Source organism: Dipodomys merriami, unplaced genomic scaffold (assembly GCF_024711535.1).
Source record: "Dipodomys merriami isolate MVZ:Mamm:240054 unplaced genomic scaffold, mDipMer1.0.p SCAF_31, whole genome shotgun sequence".
Classification (NCBI taxonomy): Eukaryota; Metazoa; Chordata; class Mammalia; order Rodentia; family Heteromyidae; genus Dipodomys; species Dipodomys merriami.
The window spans coordinates 9,124,603-9,148,240 of NW_027204604.1; positions in this window are offsets into that span (position 1 = coordinate 9,124,603).

Consider the following 23,638-nt stretch of genomic DNA (forward strand, 5'->3'; position numbering starts at 1 on the left):
ACTGTGTAGCCAGATCTTGTCTCAGAAAGAAACGAAAGACAGAGACAAGCCCAGAGCAGGTGGCCACAGGCCCTGCTTGCCTGCCTGAAATCCACGCTACTGAGGAGGCTGAGATCTGAGGATCCTGGATCCAGGCCAGGCGGTGCAGAAAAATCCATGAGACTCTTAATCTTCAACTAGGGAGCAAAAAGCCGGAAAGGGGAGGTGTGGCTCAAATGGTAGAGCTCTAGCCTTGAGGGGAAAAAAAAAGCCAAGGAAGAGCCACTCTACCACTAACAAAACCAAAAAGATAGAAAATGGGCAGTGGGGCGCAGTATAGCAAGCAGGGAGAGACCGTTGTTGATAGTACATTTGTGTGGGAATCGCTTTCTTTGCAACCTGGACACCTTCTCCAATCTAATTTGAGATTATTCTAGGTTTGGGGGTGAGGGGTGAGATCTGGGAAGACTGGCAACCAGCAGTAATCCAGAAAGCTAAGTGAATTCCCAAGAGGAAGATTATCTCCAGACCTGAAGAATAGCCAATGATCTTCCAGACTTGCTTAGAATCATTTGAGTAACCTTAAAAGAAAAAGAGGCCTGACTGCACCCCCAGACAAATTAGATCAGAATGTCTAATGGGATTGACTGGAATTTTTTCGGCATAATTTTTCATTGTGTTATCCAGGTTTGAGAAACCACAGAGTGATGATGTGGTACCAGTCAGCTCTCTAGCCATCTTATCCCTGTCAAAATCAATGGGAGACATGGGGTCTTCCTGGAGCAGAACCCCACGAGCATGTTTCCCAATGATAAATTGTCTGCATCTGGCCAGCAGAGCACTTTTTCCCTTAGCTGGTTCGTGAAATCCTGTCCTTGGAATCAAGAATCCCTAAGCCATCTGGGGGGTATTCCTTATATCTAATCATGATAGTCTTTCCCTGAATGATTTCTTTTTTTTTTTTTTTTTTTTTTTTTTTGGGTCCGGTCGTGGGGCCTGAACTCTGGGCCTGGGCGCTGTCCCTCAGCTCTTCAGCTCAAGGCTAGCGCTCTACCACTTGAGCCACAGTGCCACTTCCGGCTTTTTTCTTTTTGCTTATGTGGTGCTGAGGAATCGAACCCAGGGCCTCGAGCATGCAAGGCAAGCGCTCTACCACTGAGCCACCTTCCCAGCCCCCCCTGAATGATTTCTGATGGCTCTTCATTGGTTAGCAGGACCTTCAGAAGGAAAACCAAGTTTTCAAAAACTGTTTTCTCTGGACTGGTGCTTAGTGAATCCAACCCAGTGTTGCTCAATGCAGGAACCAATTCTATAGAGATACCAGGAACTGGGCCTCCCACAAGTGTTCAGTGAACCTAACTGTATTTGCATATTCGAGAGCATGGAAGTCCAGGAAGGGGGGTAGGGAATGGAAGGGATTTGGGAACTATCTTCTGTGATCCTCTTATTTGCTATTAAAATACTATTACTCCCATATTTGATATAAAACAAGTATGACAAAGTGCAGTCATGTTTCAGAAGTGGTTGTCATCATTCATCTCAGAACTTTCTGTGGCCATTAGGCTTCAAGACCCTCTCTTCTGTCCACCATTATAGACCAGGCCTTTGTCCCTTTGTCCAGGGTGCATGAAAGGCAAGGTAGTGTCATGAAAGAGCTGAAGGTTAAAACCAGAGCTAACACTGAGACCCAATGGAGCTCTCTGTGTTTATTAAGTGTTTCAGTCCACATAGAAAAATTATCTTAGAAAAAATTTTTTAAAAATCATGCTTATATTCCTGGCTATTCTGGAGGCTGAGATCTGCAGATCAAGGCTGAAAGTCAGCACAGGCAGAAAAAGTCTGAGACTCTTATCTCTACTTAACCACCAGAAAGTCAAAAGTAGAGATGTGGTTCAAGTGGTACAGTGCTAGCTCAAGAGAGAAGCCAAGTGGGCTGGGAAGGTGTCTCAATGGTAGAGTGCTTGCCTTGTGTGTATGAAGCCCTGGGTTTGATTCCTCAGCACCACAGAAGCAAAAAAAAAGCCAGAAGTGGCGCTGTGGCTCAAGTGGTGGAGTGCTAGCCTTGAACTAAAGAGCTGAGGGACAGTGAGTGCCCCAGACCCAGAGTTCAGGCCCCATGACTGACGAGAGAAAGAGAGAGAGAGAGAGAGAGAGAGAGAGAGAGAGAGAGAGAGAGAGAGAGAGAGAGAGAGAGAGAGAGAGAGAGAGAGAGAGAGAGAGAGAGAGGGAAGGCTAAGTGACAGTGCAAGGCCCTGAGTTCAAATCCTAGTACTGGCATGTACAGGCACACACACAGACAAAGACACAGACAGAGACAGACAGACAGACAGACAGACACACACACACACACACACACACACACACTTTTACCCAGCTTAGCTATATGAAATGCTCTTGAACATATACCTTCCAAGAAATAAATAGGTGGCCTCTTAAGTAATCCCATAGCCACCCAAATAATTACAACATGCTGAGGGCAAAAAAAAAGAAAAAGGAAATCCACCAATTGTTACTCAATGTAGAAAAGCATTATTTAGGAAAATCAAATCTGCTAGTTTGTAACTTAGTGAAGACTTTTATTTTCAGTAGTTGCCCCAATTTCTAGGTTTTCTTGCTTCACACATGGAGTGTGTCTCCAATACAGTGTCAGGAAGTGGGGGGGGAAGGGGGGAAATATCTGGTGTGTTCTGGTATGAACAGTAATTCCCAGTTTTTATTCTTGAGTTATTAAAAACTAGAGATGCATTCTCAGCTAACTTACTTCATACCTCAGCATCTCCTTCCCACATTAATTCTAGAATATCTCGACATCTCCCCATTTCCAAATGGTAAGAATAAGAACCGAGATCAAAACATATAGGTAAAATAAGGGGGTTCACACCTATAATCCTACTCTCAAGAGGCTGAGATCTGAGGATAGCAGTTCAAAGCCAGCCTAGGCAGGAAAGTCTGTGAGACTCAGTCAACATCAAAAAGCCAGAAGTAGGAGATGAGGTTCTATAATGCTAGCTTGAGTGTAAAAGCTAAGGGATAACACCCAGGTGTTGGGAGCAACTTAGGTACCAGCACCAAAAATAAGAAAATAACATAATAGGTCTATGATTCTGGCAGAGCAAGAGAAATAACTCTTACCCTTGCCCCAGTGACTAAATCAAACAGTGTTTAATTAGCTGGCGAGTAGTATGCAAAAAATGTCAATATTTGCACTAAAAACCCCATTATCTACAAGGGAAGTTTTATGTGATGAATGTTATGACAAATATTACAGCAGAGTTACACAAAATTCAAAAAAGAGAGGAAGGATATGACAGCCCAGTAGCTCATGCCTGTAATCCTAACTGCTCTAGAATTGAGAATTTCAGTTCAAGGCTAGCCTTGGCAGAAAAGTCTGCTAGACTCCATTTTCAAAATAACCAGCAAAAAGTAGGGCTGGAAACATGGCTCAAGTGGTAGAGCAACAAACTAGCAAACAAGCTGAACAAGTATGAGGCTCTGAGTTCTAACTCTGGTACGAAAGAGAGAGAGGCAGAGACAGAGATAAGAGAGGGAGGAGAGAGAAAAAGGAAAAAGGAGAGAGGAGAGCCAATATATATGAGTGCATGAGAAATGCCAATGACAAATGAGGGTTAACACTTAGAACAAAGCATAATGGTCAGGAAAGTATCAGGTGATTCCAAGGAAATTAGGGACTGAGCAGGGCACTGGGTTGGAGCCAGGAAGAGGCAGGCTGCAAAGAGACCTGAGAAACCTCTGTAGGGTGTATTCTGAGTCTTGGAGAACACTTAGAGATTTTTAGCAAGGGAGTGCAGGCTAATTTGGAAGTTGTGTCTAAGTTGCTGGAATGGAACTCTAGAAGCCAACACCCAGTTTTGCTAACTACACAATAGTTAAAGGGATAAAATTTGAGAGCAGAAATTCTTAATTTCCCCCCTTGAAAATAAATCGAAATTCAGGATAGGAGGAGTCATGTTTACTCTTTACCAACCTGACCCACCAAACAGACATAATGATTATAACAAACCCTTGCATTTCCATTCCTCCTCTGACCAAAGAAATTTCTGGGGAGGAGTACACAGAATTTGGAGCCTGATTAGATAAGAAACAAGAAAAACAAACTTAAAGATGACTCAGAAGTTTGAGAGTTTGTGAGACCAAGGGGTTCTGTTGGAAAGATCCAAGGGTCCAACCAAGGTCAGGTGGTCATTCAAGGAAGAAATAATCAATTTTGGTTCTATGCTGGAAGGGTATACAATCTATATCTACGAAGAGCTATCTAGCAAAGGATTAAAATGTGATGGATATGTGTGACCCTGGTTGAACAGGAAGTAACCAAGACAGAGAGCAAACAGAAGCTCATGTTGTATTGGGAAGCCCTGCCTTAGCAGGTATAATACAGTTTCTGGAACTCTAAGGACAGGATACTGAGAACCCAACATTATCATTCTCTGTGTAGGTAAGGCTACTGGTGTTTAGCAAAGTTAAGAAACGGAGCCCCAAACCACATAGCTCAGGAGGGGGTGGAGCTGAGTGAGGCTCTGAAGGCCTCCACTGGGTTGCTAGGCCTCTCTCCTAGGAAATCTCCCAGCTCACCCTGAGCCCAGCAGCTTCCTCCACTCTCCCAATTCACTCTGTGTGCCAGTCATTTGCTAAGCTGCTGGGAAGCCCCTCCTTTCTATTTGCAGTCATAACAGCCTGAAATCCTGGTTCGCCATTTACCTTCCAATATAGTCTATGAGGTAATTTGGTCCATACATATAGCTATACGTGTAGGCAAGTTCACTTTGCAGAATAAGTGGTGTGTGTTTTCTTAAAGTAATTGGAAATAATTGAGCAGATAGCTTTTCCGTATAAAGGAGTGTTAGTCCCCAATAATTCATTAAGTAAGGTTGTCAGTGTGGGAGAACAGGCAGAGTTTGTTTGTTTGACAAGGTTCAGATTCAGTAGGATTTGTTCACAGTGACCCAGTATTGGCATTAGATAAATAAAAAATATGTAATGATAGCATTTTGATACTTTGTATGGTATGAATACCCAATAAATATTAGCGCTAATTTATGATCATGGCTGACATGAATGCTTTTCATGTAATCTACAAAAAAAAATGAACATGCCATGACACAGAGTCTGAAGAGTCTGTTAAAGAAATATATCAGATGTTTAAAGGAGATGCCAACAATGTTGAGATCATCCACTTGTCTTCCATATCCTGTCCTCACCCATTAGTATTGTTCTGGCAAACATTAGGTCATTTATTAAAGGATTCAAAATTGTTTAAACATTGGCCTTTTCCCCTACCTCCACTCAAACTTCATGTGCAGAGCGTTTGCCTTGATTTATGATCTTGTAAATTGAGAAGCAGATTTACAACCTGAACTCGTTAGAATTGCACAGATAGAGGACAGAAGAAAACCTTTGCATGTAAGGATGGACTGTGAGGTGCTGTTCTGCAGCCTTACTCTGCTTGACAGTGGTAGCCGTGCCATCCATCAATCAACTGGGCCCTTCTGTCAAAGATTGCTCAACCGGATACAGTTTTCCTCTTTTGCCCATTAATGGAGTATACGAGCTTTAGACGGTGTTAACCTTGAGCTATGAGGTATGTGAATGTGGTTCGTGTACCTCTGAAGGTTCATGTGATTAGATTCTCGGTTACTGGAAAGATGGTGTTGGGAGGTGGAACCTTTCAGGGGTGTGAACTCAAAAGATATTTGTCATGTACTCTCTGGGTTCTTAGGGCAAGACCTGTAAAAAGACCCAACCTCGGCCCCTCCCAGCTCTCTCTTTCTGCTTCTTGTTGCAAACTTAAATCACTTACATCGGCTCTTACAGCATATAAAATGTCCTACTTTAAATCTGATTCTTGTAATTACATAGGATGTTGCTTTAGTGTTGGATGGTTTCTTCATGTTGTGTCATTTGTTTCCCAAGTTCCTTTTTTGTGTCTGTATTTGCTTGTTCATTTGAGCCTCTTCTCTTTGTGTTTGAGGCTTCTAGACTGCTTGCTTGATTTGTATAAGTGTGGAGCAAACTCCACAATATGTGTCATTATCATCCAAAAACATTTTTTCATAGTCTCCCTCATTTCACTAGAAAGAAATCTAAAGCTTTGCCTACAAGGGATCTGAGAAATGCAAACCTGGCAACCAACTTTCTGATAGTGATTAAGGAGATTAAAGGTTACACTAATCAATATTTGCCCTTCTATCTCTTTCATTTGATTTTTTTTCCATTTAAGGCCCCCTGCATCCCATCCTTCATGGTAGAAGGGAACAGCTGCCTATAAGTTCTGTAGGTGATCTTCCTTGTATGAGAAGGATCCTTTGAAGAGGCATGGTAGATCATGCTTATAACCCCCGTTTCTTGGCAGGAAGAGATAGGAGGATTCAGATTGCAGTTAATGGACAGTGTAAACAAAAAAAATGACTGAGATTCTATCTCAAAAACAAGTCAGGGGGGCTGGGAAGGTGGCTCAGTGGTAGAGCGCTTGCCTTGCATGCATGAGGCCCTGGGTTCCATTCCTCAGCACCACATAAGCAGAAAAAAAAGCTGGAAGTGGCACTGTGGCTCAAGTGGTAGAGCACTTGCCTTGAGCTGAAGAGCTGAGGGACAGTGCTCAGGCCCAGAGTTCAGACCCCAGGACCGGACTCAAAAACAAAACAAAACAAAACAAAACAAAAAAACAAGTCAGGCATGGCATGGTAATACATGCTTGTCGTCCTAGCTGTGTGGGAGATGAAGTATGAGTATCTCAGTCTGAGGCTGATTGAGATGGAGGCATAAAACCCTATCTGAGAACAAAACAGCAACAAACTAAAAGCAAAAGCGTCTGGGTTATGGCACAAGTGGTAGAGTGCTTGGCTGTGGTGCAATAGAGGAAAACCAAAGCATAGTCCTTTGTACTCTAAATGGATTTTTCAGCTCATCCCTCTTTTTAGAGTAGTCTTTTGGCCTTATCCTTAGGGGTTCTTGGTGACTCTTTTTGTTAGTCATTCTGAAGTTCTGCCCCATAAAACGACACTGCAGGCAAGGAGGTTTGGCTTTCTACCCTTTGCTAAGTCAGTTACCATTTGACCACTTGTTAACATCTTCTTATCTGTCGTCTCATCTTCTCATCTGCTTGTGTTGGCTACCTTTAAACAGGATTCCTTGGGTAGGAGGGAACAGACAGGATGGGGAATGATGATGGAAGAGGTGAGCAATGAAGAAGCACTAGGTATTTAGATGGTTGTGTTAAATTGTAACCCTCCTGTACAACCTTTTGAAGTTCAGAGTTAAAAAAATAAAGTAAATTAAAAATCAATCAAATAAACAAAAAACAAACTAGTCAGGCACTGGTAGCTCATGCCTATAATCCTAGCACCTTAGGAAGCTGAGATCTGAGGATCATAGTTTAAAGCAGAAAGTCTGGAAGATTCTTAAATTAAGTAAACAAGAAAAATGCTGGAAATGGAGCTGTGGCTCAAGTGGTTGATTGTTATCCTTGAGAAAAATAGCACAAGGACAATATCCAGACCCTGAATTCAAGCCCTAGGACTGGCACAAAACAGAAACACAACCAAAAAACATAATAACTGTCATTTTAATAGAGTGGCAATTTGGAAAAGAGTAGAAGCAGACATGAATATTCATTTCATCATTTAAAACTGAGAGAGAGAGAGAGAAAGAGAGGATTAATAACTTCATGTGATTCTATTATCACCTAAAGGACAGATATTCTTCTCTATGAGCTAGCATTTATTTAGCATTTGACTAGTAACTTTGATAGAACTGGATATGCCAGTGAAAAGTAGAATGGAAATATTGAAAAAAAATATATATATATATTTGTTTTTAGGATTGAAATATCCAACAAATGAAGCAAAGTGTGAATAAGCTCTTCCCTTTAAAAGGCCTAGAGAGCAGGCTCTTATCTAGAGTGCTAATTAAGAGGCAACAAATGTGTACCTTGCCTTCTGCAAGTCAATTCACATGTGAGTTACAAAGGTTATTTAGGTTTCCTAGGAAAACAGTTTGACAAAATGCCAATGTGAGGACTAGGTTCTGATGGAGGCCTCAGTTGCTCCTGATGGCAGACAGAACTAATTTTTATTCACTAATTTAATAATTGTTGATCTTGTATCTTGCTTTATACCAGGGACCAGCATCATTGGCCATGCGAACACAGAGCTTCCCATGGCACAGTGGACAATGTTAATTCGTGGAATCTTTCCTGAAGCTGCCAGCTCTCCTGGATGATGGCGGTTTACATGTGTAATCCTAGCTACTTAGGACTCAGCTCTGAGGATCTGAGGATCACAGGTCAGAGCCAGCCTTCAACATGCAGTCCAAATTTGCCTCCATTTTCCCCAAGTAATGGAGATCAGAATGACCAGAAGACGCTGAGGTATTCTGCTCTTTCTCTGAGCTCCTCTCCCCAGATTCTCCCTCCTAGGTTCACTGTGTTAGCTATACAGGTAAAGTGAGGTCCCTGAGCCAATTCCCACTCAAGTATCTTTCTCTTGTAAATATGGGAGAAGATATTCGTGTAGCTCCCTTCTTTATCCCCCCAAGGCCTTTACCCAAATATCTTCAGTAGTTTCTCTTTGCTATTGCATTTGGTAGAGCGCCCCACTCCATCCTTCTCTCTCTCTCCTCGCCTGTACTTTCTATCTGGTTTACTTGCTAGGATTTTTTTTATTCCCTGTGATTCCCAATTGAATGTGAACTTCATCCATGGAGGAAACTTTTGTCTCAGCCCTTCACATTGTGGCTTCTCAGTAAACGTTGTGGAATAAATAAAAATTTGTAGAGGATTTTTATGACCTGAACATTTCCTTTAAAATATAGGTAAACCTGTTCTGAAATATGAGAAGACTAAGCAACACTGGAGTCTTTATCTTCTAAGGCTCTCTGTGTCCTGGAATGTGACCTTTGGCTGTGGGTACTTCATGGCCTCTCCCATTACTTCCTGTAGTTTCTCTACCCATGTCAAAAGTATCTGATCCTCTATAAAGGTGCATTAGTTTAGGTCCTACCTATATCGGCAAGGAAATAGTACTTTTTTTTTTTTTTGCTTTTTTTCTTACCATAAAGGTAATTTTCAAAGTAGTGGAAGAAACTTTTTAAAAATTGTTTGTATCTTGTATCCTATAGTGATTCTCAAGCCTTAAACCTGTGCTTTGTGCCTTCCTTCTAAATAATCAACTTCTTTTCTGGCTTTGGAGAGCATATAGACGCTACCTTCCAAGGTGTGTCTTTAGCTGACCTCTGGTAGGTTGTGGACTCATAGAACCACCTACTTCAGTGAGAGCACCAAGGAGAGTTCTCAGCTGCATTCACATCCATTCTGTAAAAATAACATTCTCATCTCCCTCCTAACCAGTTCCCTAACCTCTTCTCCATCACACAACCCAAATTCCATTCTCACCAGCGTGTATCAGAGTTAATGGCAACACAGACACCATATGAATTTGGGTTAGACTCCCAGTCAGTCTAGAATTACCTTTCCTTCATTTGTAACATAGCTCTCATCCACTAAGTCCTATCGATTGTACCATCTCTCTCTCTTTTTTGACTTTCAATTCCAACCTTTTCTTTCTTGGTCTTTTATAATCTCTTAATTTATCTCCTGACCTAGAATTCTTCTCCCTTCATCCCAAAGCATGCTGCTATTGTCATTTTTTTAAAAAAATGTATTTTATTTACTTTTATTTTTAAAAAGTTGTACAAAGAGATTTGTTTCAAGATGTATGTCAGGTTATGAGGACAATACATCTTGATCAATGTAACCCCTTCCATTATTCTCCCCAGCCCTACCCTCAAGTGACGTGTTCAGTTTTTATAGACCGTACATTGAATCTAATGACTGCATTAAATAAGTAAATGCATTTTAAATTCTGTGTGGCCTTAACTTTCTATGGGTTAGATCCTAAGGCCCTGATGGCATCTGAGGCTCTTCAGGCTCTGTTTCCTGTCTATCTTCCTGTGTGTATGTCACCTGCTTCCTCCCTCCTCATACTCTGGGCTGTTCTGCTTTCTTTTCTCTGTCATGTGCTCACATCAACTCAGCTGCTTTGCCTATTACCTAGGACACTTTTCCTGTAACTCCTCTTATAACTGCCCAACTCCTCTTATTTCAGGATGTAGACTGTGAAGTCTTCTATGACACTCCATTGTGTGTGTGTATACACACACACACCACACACACACACACACACACACACACACACACACACACACACACACCTCACTGTACCATATTATATTACGGCTTTTAACATCAATCTGTGGTTATTTACTTTTGCACTGGACCATGATCTCTGAAGGACAAAGATTAGGGATTAATCATCTTTATATCTCTAGCAACAAACACAGTGTTTGACATATAAGATAGACTCAACAAACGTAAGAAGAAATGAGTAGAAAGCCGCCAAGGACAGAGAGGTAGTTCAGTTTTATTCCCTTTGGTTGTCACTGTCTACTTCATGGATTATTGTAAGTATTTCATTTTATAGTAATAAAACAGTAACAGATCACAGTTTGAGATGAGTGATTAAATGTCTCTCACGTCTTCTCTAGAAATGATGAATCATAGGATCTGGGTGTGGTATGTATGCTGTGTCATAAAATTAAATATATAACAGGGCTGTACAAGAAAGTTAATCACTACCAGGAATGGGGAAGAATAATGGAGGGTCTACAGCTAATCTAAGATTAAGGGACAGAAAATATGACTGAAAAAAAATGCAACCAAGAGAACACACCACCTGCCAGTTATAAGGTCCTAACATAGGAAGTTGAAAACACCAATGCAGCCTCACCAGCTCAATGTTGTTTCTGTATATTACTAAAGAAAATCTCTGCACTCCACCTTGTCAACTTCAGATTATTTATCCTTCACCCACTTGCTAAATAAATAAATAAATAAATAAAAAGCCTGCTAGGCACTGGTAGTTCATGCCTATAATCCTAGCTACTCAGGAGGCTGAGATCTAAGGATTGTGATTCAAAGCCAGGCCCAGTCAGGAAAGCCCATGTGACTCATCTCCAATGAACTACCAGAAAACTAGAAGTACAGCTGTGGTTTAAAGTGGTAGAGAGTTAGCCTTGAGCAAAAAAAAAAAGAGTTCAGGCACAGTGCCCAGGCCCTGGGTTCAAACCCATGACAAAACAAAAACCCAGGAAACAAACAAACATAAAAATCCCATTTCTCAACTTGGAAAAAATTATATTAAGTGAAGTAAGCCAGGCCCAAAGAAACATAGGTCCCATGGTTTCCCTTATTTGTAATATCTAGTATATGTATGAGTCAAGCGGAAAAGGTCAGATAATGTGATGTCAGGAAAATGAACCCTTAGATATGTATTTTAATGTTTTTATCTTTCATGCATGTGTTTCTAACGCATTTATAAGATTATCTCTTTGTTGCTTTGTATATCCTTCCCCCACAGTATAACCCCTGCTTTCACTATATTTGATGTCAGTATAACTTGTGGAGGAGATGGGGAAAAACCAGTTGTTTAAGGATACAGGTGGACCTGTTGCAACAATGAGAAGTACAAGTTGTCATGTCCAAAACTAGCTTTACAACATAGGTGCGGGGGGGGGGGGGGGGAGGGGGGGAGAAGGAGAAGGAGAGAAGGATTGGGATTGGGGGGGAGGGGGGAGGCTGGGAAGGGATATGAAGGGCAAACAAAGGAGGAGGCTGCAATGCTTGGTAAGAAATGTACGCATTATCCTGCCCACGTAATTGTAACTCCTCTGTACAGTATGTTCACAAATAAAATTAAATTAAATTAAAAAAAAATCCCATTTCTCCCGAAACATTTCTATTGAGCAATACCATGCCTGGCCTTCTGATTGCTGTCAGCTACTGACCTTTCCTTTCAACTGTTCCAGATTCAGTGAAGACTTTGGCACCCAGAGCTTCCCCTTCCAAGCCACTCTCCCCCCACTTTACAGAATGACGTATACATATTTCCCTGTCTTACTCATTTCTGGGGATGTCCTTTCCTTCTGCCACTCCTTACCACAGGCACGCCCTGGAACTTGCCCTCTGCTGGAACTGTTCACACTCTGAACTCATTGGATCCTCTGCGCAGTTGGCTTCAGCCTGTCACTCTTTGTCCTGAATTTCAAGAGCTCCCTGCTTTCTGTCTCCCTCAGTCCCTGTCTGTCTTCATCCTTTAGTCATTGGCATCTATAATATATCAGTTCTTTTTTATTTTCAATGAACTTAACTTCCCTGTCTTGTTGCTCTTTTCCTTTGTGGCTTCCAGATAAAACACCAGAGCTGGATGAACCTCACTATCTTAAATCTTCAGATGCTCTACTGGGGAAAATAAAAAAAGAAGCCCCTAAGCACAAAACTGAACTGAAGCCTTCTTGGCCCTGTGTTTAATGCTCAACGTTCTCCATCCTCTGCCATCCTCCTTCCCATCTATTCCCACTGTCTCCAGCGTTCTCCAAGTACCTCTTTCCACCCTCTGTATAAGATATTTTTAAAATTCAAATTAGCGAATGGATGGCAAGTTATCAGCTATCTTCACAAAATAGCAGGCTTTGCGTGGCTGGTATTTTAGGGGAAAGGAAGGCTTTCATTCATAGTAGCCAAAAGTTGCTTCTCTGCCTTGCCTAATTCTCCTCATCTTTCTCACCTCTACCAAGACAAAGTTTCTATGCGGGACTTTGACCTCCTGACTACGTGAGAATGGCCTCCTCCAAGGCGAAGTCTCTCTGTACCACCAGCCTCTCCCTGAACCCCTGGGAACAGTCTTCTTGAGGAGGTGTCGGCAGAGGAATGAATACGGGACAGGCCGCACTTTAAATTTTCTCCAGCCTGGTGCTGGTGGCTCACATCTGTAATCCTAACTGTTCAGGAGGCTAAGATCTGAGGATTGTGGTTTGAAGTCAACGCAGGCAAGGAAGCTTTTATTTCCAATAAACCACCAAAAATCCAGAAGTGTAACTGTGGCTCAAGTGGTAGAATGCTAGCCATGAACAAAAAAGTTCAGGACAGCTCCTCAGCCTTGAGATCAAGCCTCAGGGACTAAAAAATGCTGGAACTTCAATGTGGTTTTTGAAGATCTGGTAGTAGAAAGAGGTCTCTGTGTGAGGAGAATTTTGTTCAAATCTCTAAACACTAAAAATAAAATGATAAGAAAACTCCTTGGCTAAATATAATTGTAACCATTGTCAAAGAGAAAACAAGAGCTGGAAGCTAGTGGAAACTGGCAGCTCATACCTGTAATCCTAACATCTCAGGAGGCTGAGATCTGAGGATCATGGTTCAAGGCCAGCCCAGGTAGGACAGTCTATGAGACTCTTATCTCCAATTGACCACCAGAAAGCTGGAAGTAGTGCTGTGGCTCAAAAGTGGTAGAGTGCTGTCCTTGAGCAAAAAGAGCTTAGGGACAGTACCTGGGCCCCAAGTTCAAGCCCCACGACTAACCAGAGAGAGGAGGGGAGGAGGGAGAAAGAGAGAGGGAGAGAGAGAGGGAGAAAGGAGAGGGAGAGGGAGAACAAGATAAAGGTCAAATTCTTTTTGGGCAAGGTACCAGCAGATGTCCTATAGGGTGGCAGGTGAATCCCCCCTGCAGAGGGGTAAGTCTACTTCTTTAAACCTTTGCAGCGTTTATCTCTAACCCAATTTAGGAAACCTCCAACTCACCTTTGAGTTTGGTCTGGCCATGAGTTCCAGACTCTAGACCCAAACTAATGCATGTGCAGAAATCACTAGGAATAATCAGTCAGGTTCTCTTACAAGGGAAAAAGTCATGCCTATCTTGATCTTCTGGTTTAAGATTTGACCCATATGGGTTGGGAAGGTGGCTCAGTGGTAGAGGGCTTGCCTTGCATACATGAGGCCCTGGGTTCGATTCCTCAGCACCAAATAAGCAGGAAAAAAAGGCCGGAAGTGGCGCTGTGGCTCAAGTGGTAGAGCGCTAGCCTTGAGCTGAAGAGCTGAGGGACAGCGCCCAGGCCCAGAGTTCAGGCCCCATGACCGGACCCAAAACAAAAACAATAAGATTTGACCCATAGCTTAAGAGATCTTAATAGGAAAAAAAAAAAGGAAATGTAAACTGAGACAGTCTCAACTTTGCTTTTGCCTGAGTCATATACCTGGTGTGTTTGTTATTTTCTTCTGACAGACGCAGGCAGTCCTTGACTTTTATTTCCTTTCCCTTGGCTTCTCATTGACTCCCTTGGGAGTGTGAGTGGCATTTCTGCTATGTCCATTTGACGCTGGTCCTGAAGTTCTTGTTCCACTGATGACTTGCAGAATAAGTGTGGTGCATGTCATGTGTCTACCATTTTTTTCTTTATGTCAGTACTGGGGCTTGAACTCTGTACCTTATACTCTCACTTGGTTTCTTTGCTTAAGGCTTCTTACTGTTAACACTTGAACCACTCTTCCACTTCTGGCTTTCTGCTTGTTAACTAGAGATAAAAATCTCATAGATTTGTCTGGCTATTTGAGCTGGCTTTGGACCATGATCCTCAGATCTCAGCTTCCTAAGTAGCTAGAATTGCAGGCATCAATGACAGGTGCTTGACATGCCTACCATTCTTAAAAAGTGCTATATTCCTTACATTTATCCCAAAACTTAAATAATGGCCAATTCATGTGTATTTTAATAACAGGCCTCAAAGGGATGTTGACATCAATTTGATTGACATCAATAATTTATTTGCGCTTTCTCTGATTCCATAAAACACATGTAGCTGTTAACAAAAGCTATTCTTTTCCATGTCTAAGTAACTAGAAGGAAAAGGAGTAACAGCATTATGCATGACAAAAGAGCCCTGAGGAGTATAAACTTGTTCAACCTCTTTGGAAAGTAGTATGGAGGTTCCTCAAAAGACTCCACACAGAGCTCCCCTACGACCCAGCAATCCCACTTTTGGGCATTTACCCAAATGATCACAAACAAGACCACACTAAAGCTACCAGCACAGCTATGTTTACTGCAGAATTATTTACCATAGTTAAGATATGGAACCAACCCAGATGCCCCTCAGTAGATGAGTGGATCAAGAAAATGTGGTATATATACACAATGGAATTCTATGCCTCCATCAGAAAGAACGACATTGCCCCATTTGTTAGGAAATGGAAAGACTTGGAACAAATTAAGTGAAGTAAGCCAGGTCCAAAGAAACATAGGTCCCATGGTTTCCCTTATTTGCAATAACTAGTATATGTCTGAGATGAGCAGAAACGGTCAGATAAGTTGATGTTAGGTGAAATGAACCCCAAGATAAGGATTCAAATAGTTTTTCTTTCTTGCTATTGTTTCTAACATACTTATAAGATTATTTCTTTGTTGTTTTGTATGTCCCTCCCCCACAATATAACCCCTGTTTTCACTGTATTTGATGTTGGTATAATTTGGGGAGGGGAAGGGAAAAAACAAATTGTTTAAACAGGGATACAGGTGGACCCATTGCAACAATGAGATATACAAGATGTTATGTCAAAAAATGAACTTTATAACTTTGGCCCTGGGGGGGGTTGGGGGAGTGGAGATGGGAAGGGATGGTAAGGAGAAACAAAGGAGGAGGCAACAATGTTTGATAAGAAATGTACTCATTACCTTGCTCATGTAATTGTAACTCCTCTGTACAGTATTTTCACAATTAAAAAAAAAGATAAAAAAGCTGATTGAACTCAATTAACTATATAAAGACAAGATAAAAATTTAAAAAGAAAGAGCCCAGAGCTGTTGACTCTCAACTTCCTACTCTAGCTACAAAATCAGAAACTCCCACTATGACCCTTCTAGTATCTGTGCAAAGTTTCGAGCATTGTTACTCAGAGGGGCTAGCTGAGCACACCTCTGTATGACAGAGACACAGATGATTGTTAATGCATCATCATTAGTGTGGGAGAATTGAAAAGTTCAGGGGAAAAAAGCAGTTATTTTACCTGTAATGCAAACATAATGTATCCAACATTTTGTAAAGTGGCTCAAATATACATTTTCCATAATTCTCCATAGTAGGTATTTGCTGCCTACATCTAGATTCCTTGAATAAAGATGCTCACAATCAAGCTCAAGCTTGCCAGGAATACAGTAGCCTCTGTGGAAGTCCTGTAACCAAGCAAACATGACATTGCCATGGTATAGTCGCTTGGAACAAATTAAGGTCCCCAGGTCTTTGGGGAGCCGAGGCCACTTTGGACTTCAGCTCAGCCAAGAGTGCAAAAAAATCAGGCATAAAGTACACACCCATACGCTCTTAAAAAGAAGAACTTGGCCTCCATCTTTAGTATTCTAAGTGTGTAATTTGCTCTCCTGCTAGGGTGGTTAGATTGTCTTTGAACAAAAGAGTGAAACTCAAGTTTAAATATTTAGTTTGGAAAGCGACATGCATTTTATTTTAGGAGAGTAAACAGCCAAATAGAAAAGAAAAAAATTGAAGAGGTGGAGATCTGTGTGTTTGTCCTGGTGCACAGAAAAGCTGAAGTCTAAGGAAGCCGGAAGAGAATGGGGCCGACAGGAGTCAGTAGGACCTCGTGCAGGTACAAGAGAAGGAAGAGCTTCAAGGTGTGAAGCAGGAATAGCTAGTCAGACCTGATCACACCTGCGCAAATGTTGTCAAAGCGGTTTTAACAGGACTTTACACTCTTAACTAATGGAACGTCTTAAATAATAGAAGGATGTTTCTGCACAGCTGGGTCTGTTATTTTCCGCTGAAACAACATTCTCCTGTTTACCAAGCACTTAAGGCCTAGCACCCTGTCCTTGGGCTGAGAATCAAGAAATGTGATTTGTAGAATCAAACCGCCCAGTTTGCTTTAGGAAAGCCAGAGAAGAATAGAATTAGAGCCCTGAAAGAAACCTCAGGATGTTCTTAATCCCATCACTCCGTTCTGCTGTAGCTGAAATCCATCTGTGTGTTGGGCTCTCTCCCCCTCTGTTCGGTATGCTGACTGATCACTTTCCCTGCCTCTAGTTCAGAGTAAAGGAGGATCAACTGAAATAGGAGACCTGACCCTGCGTTACCTCCCTCCACTGCCTCTTTCTTCTCTGGATCCGTGATGCTGTTTATTGTTACATCTGCCTTTTGGTTTTGTATTTAATTGTTGTTGTGTGTTGCCTTATATTTCCCTATTTCATTTTACCTTTGAATGGGATGCATATTCGGTAGCAAATAAAGAGCCTCAAACCAACGACTGAGCAGATAATTGCAATGAAAATGTCCTATATGATTACTGTATACAAGCGATCAGGCTATCCTGTTACTACAATCCTTAGGTGTGGGTAGCATTGACCAATAAGAGAATCCCAGGATCGGAGGTTGAGCAACTTCCTTCAGACCTGCTATTAAGAAGCAATGAGTTGGCCAGGCACCGGTGGCTCACGCCTATAATCCTAGCTACTTAAGAGGCTGAGATCTGAGGATCACGGTTCAAAGCCAGGCAGGGAAGAAAAGTCCGTGAGACTCTTATCTCCAATAAACCACTAGAAAACCGGAAGTATCACTCAAGCGATAGAGCGCTCATCTTGAGCTGAAGAGCTGAGGGATAGCACCCAAGCCCAGAGTTCAAGCCCTACAACCGCCAAAAAAAAAAAAAAAAAAAAAAAAAGGAAAAAAAGCAGCAATCAGATGGAGGGGCTGGGAATGTGGTTCAGTGTTAGAGTGCTGCATTGCATGTATGAGGCCCTGGGTTCGATTCCTCAGCACCACATAAGCAGAAAAAGCCAGAAGTGGTGCTGTGGATCAAGTGGTAGAGCGCTAGCCTTGAGCTGAAGAGCTGAGGGACAGCACCCAGACCCAGAGTTCAGACCACACAACTGACAACAACAACAAAAAAGCAATGAAATAGAGACCACACACAAATTTCCCTGGTGCCAAAGCTCCTGTTTTCCCCTGCAACCATGCTTAAAGTTAAGGCGATTTTGAAATATTAAGACATGTTTATAAAATACCCATTGCACTTGTGCAGGGCTTCTAGACGATGAGATGGGGAAAAGATTCAGAAGCAGCAACAGAAGAAAGAACCTGTGGAATTATGGAAACCCATTGCCAGAGAACTGGAAACCTACCCTCAGGTCTCATCCTCTGAGGACCCGGTGCTGGAATTTCATTCTACCTTGTCTTATATCACTTTCCCCAACTGGATTATGGATCTGAAATGTGTTCTTTGCATCTCTCTTCACACTCAAAACAAAATTGATTTTTAAAAGTCACAGCCCTTCCTTAAATGTCTGTCCGCCAATTTATGTTCTTTATGCTTAGCATTCTCTCCCCCTCCCCACTGCAAGGAGCTCCAAGAAGGGACAGGCTTTCAAGGCTTGCTTCCATAATGAGTGGAAAGCTACAAGCCACGCCCTTGGGGAGCGTTTGAACCCTGCTCTCTATAACTTCTGCGCCTTCACAGGCACCGGCCACCAAGGATACCTGGCATTAGAAGCAGATGCAGTTCACATGGCAAATCCTTTAGGAAATGACTATGTTTTGATCTTTCTGGAAGTTTTCTATAATTTTCAAGTTCTATTTAAGTGGCTCCTCTTTAAGCTGCTGTTAGAAAAGCCAGAGGCCTCCTGAAGGAGTATGCTGAGGAACAAATAAATACTCTGAGTATGTGAAATAGGAGCCCACTTGTGTTTTTAATCCACTCGTGCTTATTGACTGTTGATTCTGGGACCCATTTATTCCAATGCAGATTCCAGAACAGACTTCAGAGGGCTATGACATCACCGGCCCCCCTGCATGTGGACTTGTCCAGAATTCTCTTTCAGTTTTATTTTGCTTCTAGGACACATATACTGATCGCTTTAAAAGTTTTCTTGGCAGAAAAGCAGTCCAAGTGTTGTCATAGGGAGGGATAAAAATGCATGACTTATGCCGGGGTGTGTTTCTCACAATGGTACAAATACACTGGGACCCAATCTCATTAATTATATCGATTACAGGTTTCCTATGAGAGCTATTATTTATTCTTTTACAAGACCCATATTAAAAAATCAATACATATAAAAATTGGCTCCATTTCTGTGTATTGCTGACACTTTTCACTTTGGTACACAGTACTCATATGTGCAGCCACAAAAAACCCCCCAAAACTATTAATCAAAATCATATGGTCAGCCATCTGCTATTTACCCCTTCCCAAAATGAAAACAAAACTATCTCTGAGGTCTTGGCATTCTAGGAGTTTGAATTTTGTATGACATCTTACTAACAATAAAATTATATTTTTAAAAAAGGATAAAATCTGAGGATCAAGGTTCAAAGCGAGCCTTGGCAGAAAAGTCCATGGGACACTTATCTCCAATACAGTAAAAAGACAGAAGTGGAGTAGTGGTTCAAGTGGTAGAACACCAGTTTTAAGCAAAAAAACTAAGTGTTTTCACACACACAAAATAGTCATACTATAATCTCTCTGGTCAATGATTTATTAATCATGCTTCTATTATTGGATGCGTAGATTGTTTCTGGTTTTATACTGTTATAAATAAGGTAGAGATGGATGTTTTGTGTTCATTTTTTATCAAAACTTAAATTATTTCATTGGTAGACTCTTATCTTACATCACACACAAAAATCAACTTAAGGTGATCAGACTGAAACCTAAGATCTGAAACTATAGAACTTCTAGAAGAAAACAATGGGGGGAAACTTGATGACATTGATCTTGGCCATGATTTCTTCCACATGATACCAAAAGCACAGCAACAAAACCATTAAAATAAACACACGAGACTCCAGCAAGCTGTACTCTTCCACACAGCAAACAAAGCAACCAACACAATGCAGAGTCAGCCTAGAGAGTGTGAGAAAGTATTGATATTTGCAAATTATGTCTTTATTAAGGTGCTCAGATCCAAATAATTTAAGAAATTCTGGCAATAGTGACATCAGTGGAACGCAAAGAAACTATAGAGTGTCCTCTAAAGAAAGCAACCACAAAAGGTATGCAAGATTACTGATCATCAGGGAAATGCAAATCAATTTTTTTTTCCCAGTCCTGGGCATTGGACTCCGGGCCTGGGCTCTGTCCCTGAGCATCTCTGTGCTCAAGACTCTACCACTTAAGCCATAGCACCACTTCCGGCTCTTTCTGAGTAGTTTATTGGAGATAAGAGTCTCACAAACTTTCCTGCCCCGGCTGGCTTTGAACCATGATCCTCGGAACTCAGCCTTCTGAGTAGCTAGGGTTCAGGTAGGAGCTACTGGGAGCCATCTTCACTTTTTTTTTTTTTTTTTTAGGTCTGAGACCAGGACTTTAACTTAACACCTGATGCTTTTGGCTAGCACTGTATCAATGGAGCCATACCTCCAGCCCCACCATGTCACATTTATTAAAATATTATTTTCAAAAAGAAAAATAAGCTGTTAGGATGTAGTGGGGATGTAAATTGATAGAGCCAGCAGGGAAATCAGTATGAAGTTTCTTCAAAAAATTCAAAATAGAGCAATCATATAATAAAACAGTCCCACTTCTACATGCAGAAATGCAAACCAGTACATGCAGAATACATGCAGTACACACAGAAATGGAAATCAGTACCTCAACCATCTGCATTCCCACAGCAGCATTTGCAATATTGAAGACATGGGAGTCACATATAAACATCCATTGATGGATGGATGGACAAATAATGTAATATATGCATGGAACAGCATTCTTCTGCCTTAAGAAGAAAGATATTCTATTACTTGCAATATCACAGATGAATCTGGGGCACATTGTGATAAGCGAAATAAACCATAAATACAAATACAATGTGGAATCATTTCTGTGAGTGTTCTAAAATAAGCTTATCTAAAACAAGCTTATCATAAAAGCATAGAATAGAGGTACAGTGGGCTGACAGGGGAAATGGGAACAGTTCAGGTATGCCAGTTGGTGGAAATGTAAATAGAAAATAAGTTCTAGAGATCTACTATATGACACAGTGTCTATAGTTAACAATATAGTATCATATCCTTAAAAACTTGCTAAGAGGGTAGATTTTATACTGTGATCTTTAACATACACATGCTTATTCATTGCCTATGGTAATATTTTTACAGGTAAATACTCATTTCCAAACTCATCAAGTTCCATATGTTAAATGTGCATAGTTTTAATATGGCAGTCATCCCTTAGTCAAATAGTTTCCAAATAAGTTAATTGGGATGACTATCAAAATTACTACTGTCAGAAGACTTCCATATGTTTCCATATTGTAAAGACATTTGTACATCCAAGCTCATTGCTACACTATTCACAATAGCCATGATATGGAAACATCCCAGATGACCTACAGTAGGTGAATCTAAAAAATGGATCAAGAAATGTGATACCTATACATAATGGAATTTTACACAGCTATTAGAAAGAATAATAATATGGATTTGCAGGGAAATGGATGGACCTAGAACAAATTATGTTAAGTGAAGCAAGCCAAGCTTAGAGAGACAAATGTCACGTTTTTCTCTCATATGTGGAAGCTAGATCTAAAATACACTGAGACATGATAAATTACACAGGATAAATTATACATACAATGAGACCAAAGGAGGGTACTCTTAAGGGAGAAACCCAAAGGCATAATGCCTATGTGCCTCTAATTATATAAAATAATATTTATCAAAATAGACTCTGGAAAATGGAAATGAGTTTTTTTCTTTGTTGTTGCTGTTCTTTTGTTTTCTTTTTGTCTTGTTTGTTCATTTATCTGGGAGGATAAGGGGGCACAGAAATGGAGGGACTAAGGGTGAGCAAGTGCAGCAGCTGTACTCACTAGACACTACATTGAAAATGAACGACACAACTTGTGGGTGGAGATGGGAGGGAAACCCTGGTAGATAGTGAAGAGAGGGGTGACACTGTCCAAAAAGAAATTTACTCATTACCTGACTTATGTAACTATAACTCCTCTGAACATCACCTTTATAATAACAACAAAGTATTTTTAAAAAGCGTTCCATGTAAGTTTCCATATTGCTTTCCAAAAGAATGACACCAACTTGCAACTCTAAGATCAGTTTCGCCCCACCCTCATGAATATTCAGTGATTACAGCAGCATTTCTGATCTGTGAGGACTATAGCTGGGAGGTATTCACGTGTTCCCAGGACTCTTGACAACAGTTTGTTATTTAGAAACTTACCTTATCCTCTTTCATGCTCCAGAAACTTAATGTTTTGTAGTATGTGAAGTATCTCCACCAAAAACATTTCCTAATCAACCATCATGCTATGTATGAAGAACTGTGCCCGATGTTGTAGAAAAATACAGCACTGGTCTTCACAATACCTACTCTACAGTAGGAGATGTAAGGTGCACCTGTCTTGTGGTTTTGTGTTCTTGCTTGTGTGACCTAACTCACACAACCTACAAAGTAATGAGACATAGAGGGGCCACAGAGGGCTTTGTAAAGAAGAACAGAAGGAAGCACTTAGTAAGATGAGGATTTCAAATATCAACTGCTTTGAGTCTTGCCCTCAGAAGGATAAAACATGCTGGAGATAGCCTGATAGCAACAAGACTTCCTTTAGAAATTATGGGTTTCTTTGAAGTCCGTACATGGTGGAATGAAGAAATCCTGTGGTTTTGTTCATATCATTCCACTCATAAATACTTTCCATGGTGTTTTAGAATGGATGAGCTTCAATGTGCTGCTTTGCAAATTCTCTTGAACTCTTGATAACTGTGTATTATATACTTTATGGTCCTTTCTTTCCTAAACATTTCAGAAATGGGGGGGTGATTTTTTGGCAATAACTGGGGATTGAACTCAGGCCTCAAGTGTGAGAACTTGCTAGGCAAGAACTCTGCCACTTGGACTAAGCCCCTAGTCTTGATTTTAGTTTGTCAGACAGAGTCTCGAGCTAACTTTGCCCAGGCTGGGGCTGATCTGGAATCAAGATCCTCCTGTCTCTGCTTCCTGAGAAGCTAGTTTACTGGTGTTCACCACCAGACCAGGCCCTTGAAACTGATTGTGACATGGAATCCAACAAAAGTAAGAGCTCAGATCTCAACCGACTAGGAATCTGGCTATGTGTATGCACATGGGACACATGTGTGAAAGTTGTCTGGTCTTTTACTTTCGTAACATCCATTTCTAGTGACCTAGAGAGCCAATATGTGAACTGTACTTTTGGTGTGTGTATGTGCCAGTACTGGGACTTGAATTCAGTGCTTGGAGCTCTAGCTTAGCTTTTTCACTCAAGGCTGGCACTCTACCACATGAGCCACACTTCCATGTCTAGCTTTCTGCTAGTTATAATTGGAGATGAGAGTCTCTTGGATTTGTCTACTCTGTCTGGCTTTGAACCACAATCCTCAGATCTCAGCCTCCCCAGTAGATAGAATTACAGGTGAGAGCCACTGGTACCTGGCTTTAAATATAGTCTTACATGAATGAAAATTACAGTTGCAAATTGAGTCCTTAGGTCATACAAATCATGTTTCAATTCCTCCATAATTCATATAGCTAGTGGCTCTTACAGGGATGAAGCAAATACAGAACATTCCAGCATTACAAAAAGCTCTATTGGGCAGTGCCGATACTGTGAATTTGTCATGTAAGCTCACCCAAACTGTTAGGCAGTTACACAGGCTCATGAAAATTGGCTGTGTAGTTGGCTAGAGTTTAGAAATTTTATAAGTAGAGATGTAATATTCAAGTGCCAAGGGCTGAGGAAAGAGGGAATGGTTTTCCTGTTTTTTAGGATATAGC